General features: G+C 55.5%; 1 protein-coding gene across 1 annotated transcript in view; it reads left to right on the top strand.

Moving 5' to 3' along the window:
* The first annotated feature begins 465 nt into the window (after nucleotides 1-465).
* Nucleotides 466-3,820, top strand: part of TXNDC16 (thioredoxin domain containing 16) — a 37,339-nt gene continuing 33,984 nt past the window's right edge. Inside the window, exon 1 of the mRNA XM_040068455.2 lies at nucleotides 466-747. The gene's annotated coding sequence lies outside the window, so the exon portion shown is untranslated. The remainder of the gene's footprint in view (nucleotides 748-3,820) is intronic.

Below are 3,820 nucleotides of genomic sequence, written 5' to 3'. Positions count from 1 at the left end.
CCCCTTCTTCTTCTTCTCCTCCTCCCTCCCGCCCGCCCGGCTGCACCGCCCGCCCGCCCGCCGCCAAACAACTCCGTGCCGGGGACAGCCGGCTGAGCCCGCTGATTTGAGGGGCGGCGGCGCGCGCTCCCCATTGGCCGCCCGGCGGACACGCCCCCCGCCCCGCCCGCTCGCCGCGCCCACTGGCCAGCGCCGCCTGTCAATCACCCGCGCGACGCCCCGGCCGCGCCGCCGCTTTGCTTCTTGGGTTGGCGGCGCCGCCCGCCCGCCGTCCCTCCTTCCCTGAGAGGCGGTGAGGGGCCAGCGGGAGAGGGATGGGAGGGGAGAGAGGGGAGCGGGGGGCGCTGAGGGGAGCGCTGAGGGGCCTCCCGGAGGAGCCGGGGGGATCTGAGCACCCCGCAGGCAGAGTCGGGGTGCGGGAACATCCCTGCTGCAGGCTGGGGATGTGGGGATGTCCGGGTGTCGCTCACGGACCGTCTGTTCCATGCAGGCGGCCTTCCCTGTGGGTGCAGGGACAGCTCCGCACCGCGAAGTGGTCTCGGCTCCGGGTGGAACCCCTGGGTACCGAGAGGCCTCGCTCGGCTCAGGGATCGCTTCCCCCGGCTGGCACAGACCCAGCCGCGCTGCTTTGGGCATCCCGGCTCTTCCAGCCCTGCGGCCGGGGCCGAGGGGCGCCGAGCAGCGGGAGGCTGTCCCAGCGCCGCGGAGGAGGGCTGAGGACATCGACCTGAACGCTCGGGACACCCGGTAGGTGACAGCCCCCAGCCCGTCCGGAGCTTGCTCAGCATCCAGCGCCGGCTGCTTTCCAGGGACTTCGGGGGGGGCTGGTTCCCAAGAACAGACTGAACGGGGCAGCAGCAGCAGCGCTGGGCGATGCTGGTTCCAGCAGAGAAGCGCTGGGATTCAGCATTCCAGGGGATGGCGATTCCAGCACGCGGCGATCCTGTCAGGGAAGTGATGGATTCGTCATCCTTGGAAGTGTTCACAAACCGTGTGCATGTGGCGCTTGGGGACGTGGGTTAGCGGTGGGCTTGGCGGTGCTGGGGGAGTGGTTGAACTCGTTGGTTTTAGAGGTTTTTTTCCCAACCTGTACGATTCCATGCTGCAGGCTGTCTGCTGGGCACGGGAATCAAAGCCCTCCTCTCCTGGCACGGGCAGAGGCAAAGGCTGCAGCGTGTCCCTCCTGCAGCCTTGGATAGCAAAGTGAGACCTAGCTGCTGGGAAGTTGGACCTGGAAGTGAAAATGAAAGTGAAACTCTTCTAGAAGTGGCAGGATAAAGGGCAGCATGAGAGCATCAAAAATCCAGGCAAAAAAATCCTGCAAGTATCCATGCAAAGCACTCTGGGCAACAGGCTGGGATGCACTTGGATGTTCCCAGAAAAGAATCCCTGTGCTTCAAGATGCTCCCACAGTTGCCCCTGTAGGCAGCAGGGAGATGGAGTGAGTGCAAAGGGCCAGTGGTTATTTCAGTCCCATAATTGCAGGCTCATCCCAAAGTTCTGGAGAAGTATCTCACTGTTATTCCAGCACCAAATGCTGGGGAATTGCAGCTCTACCACCCTATTCAAATCAGTTGAGTCCAAGAACTCGCCTTTGGAAAAATTTGAAAGGATTTGGGTTGAGCTCTGTGCCAGCTAATTGGATGATGATAATGAACTTGTGATAATTATCATGGGTTTGTGATAATTAACTTGTTGGCTGTGTAGGAAAAGTCTGGAGCAGGGAAGGGAAGTGTGTAGTCAAATATGAAAAGTCAGTACAATTCCAGGTAAGGAATCATGGGTTGGGTTGGAAGGGACCTTAAAAAGGGACCTTAAAACTCATCCAGTTCCACACCTGCCATGGCAGGGACACCTTCCACCATCCCAGATTGCTCCAAGCCGTGTCCAGCCTGGCCTTGGACACTTCCAGGGATCCAGGGGCAGCTTCTGTGGGCACCCTGTGCCAGGGCCTTGCCACCCTCACAGGGAAGAATTCCTTCCCAATATTCCATCCATCCCTGTCCTCTGGCAGTGGGAAGCCATTCCCCCTTGGGGAATGATTGGAGTCAATGATCTTAGGGGGCTTTTCCTACCTTAAGGATTCTGTCATTTTTCTGGATCACCTAATGGAAACCTGTTTGCATGAACAAAAATACAGGAGGAGCTGTCAGTGTTCCTCTCTGCCTGGTATTTTGGAGCAGCAGGAGGAGGGATAATTGTGCTGGAACATCCAGGTGAGCTGGAGAGAGAGCTTCAGCCTGTCCATCCTGCTGTAGCTAAGGGATTGAGTCAGCTCCACATGGATTTGGGGTCTGGTTTGTGCTCTCCCTGCCAGGAAATTCAGGAGAGCAGCTCCCTGGTTAAGTGCTGCCAGAAGGGCATGGAAGGCAGGTGAGAATCCTGCCAAAAACCTGTGCCAGCAGGGTGTGGGGTGAATGTCCTGCTGCAAAGAGAGGTCTGATTTAGGTCAGCACAGGAGAGCTTGAGGTGACTCCATTTAGGAGCATCCTGAATGCTCCTGCTTTAGGAATATCTACCTAGGGAGTTAAAACTTACCAGCTGAGGCCTCTGCAGGCTGGGAGAGGATGGAATGGGGTAAAATTTATGAGGAGCAACGGGATAGTGTATTTGTGGGGAGACACTGGCACAGGATTCCCAGAGAAGCTGTGGCTCGCCCTGAGTTCCTGGAAGTGTCCAAGGCCAGGTTGGGTGGAGCTTGGAGCACCCTGGGATGGTGCCCATGGCAAGGTTGGAACTTTAGTTTTTAAAGTCCCTTCCAACCCAAACCATGCTGGGATTCTGTGATGATATTTGGACAAGACAAAGTGCAGACTTTACATCACTGGTGTTAAACCCCAGGCTGGTGGTGTGTTGGAACCCCGGGCACTGAGAATTCCAGGCTTTCTGTGCTGCCAGGCTCTGACCCCCCAGCAAACCCTGCACTGACCTGAGGCCGTGGAAAAGGCTCCAGAATGGAGTGACAGCACTGGGATTGTGGGTGTGGGGTTTGGATAGAAGTGTGTGACAGCACAGGGTGCAAAACTCAGAGCTGAAGGGTTTAGAACACAGGAACAGAGATGAAGCAGGATGGAGGATTTAGGGCAGAGGCTGAGTCCTTCTTTTTCACCTTCTTCTCCATGGCTCTGGGTGGGATTTTGTAATTGGGCAGAAAAATCCACATTGCGGGCCAGGGGTGTTTGGTTATTGGGTTAAAAGTTAAAATAATTTAGGTGTCATTTCATAATTGGTCAGTTTGTGCTCTAAAAGGCCTTGTACAGAGATAGAGACAGAGCCATTTTTCACCTTGTTAGCAAGAACTCACAGCTTGTGAGACTGTGCTATAGATAAGAATTAATAAACATCTGAGTCCAAACATGAAAACTGCGTCTCTTGAGCGTTTAATCCTGGCTCTAACACAATAAAAGAAGATAACAAACAAATTGTGGTGTTTCTCCCAAGTCCAGGGAAGCCCATGGATGATGGTACCAGGTGGCTGTGCAGTCCATAATCCCCACAGAACAGCAGTTCATCCTTGTCTCGTGACTCTCAAATCCCACCCCACAACACCCTCATCTTCCTCAGTGGTGAATCTTGGCAGCTGAGATCTGTGTGAGGAAAAGGGAAAGCAGCTGGGATCAGAGGTGATCCCAGCCCATGGATTCCTGTGCAGGAGTCCCGAACAAAACTGATGTGACACCACAGTTTATGCCCCCACAAGAGTTTGGGCTGGATACCTCTGGTGGATTTGGTTTCACTTCAGGTCACCTACAGTGACCTAAACTACCTTGCCTGGCTCTGCCTTGGAATTGTGACAGTGGAAACGTGAACCAGGCCTGGC

Source organism: Hirundo rustica, chromosome 6, assembly GCF_015227805.2.
Source record: "Hirundo rustica isolate bHirRus1 chromosome 6, bHirRus1.pri.v3, whole genome shotgun sequence".
NCBI lineage: Eukaryota > Metazoa > Chordata > Aves > Passeriformes > Hirundinidae > Hirundo > Hirundo rustica.
The sequence above is the reverse complement of the archived record's forward strand: the minus strand, read 5'-3'. Positions and strand labels throughout refer to the sequence as shown.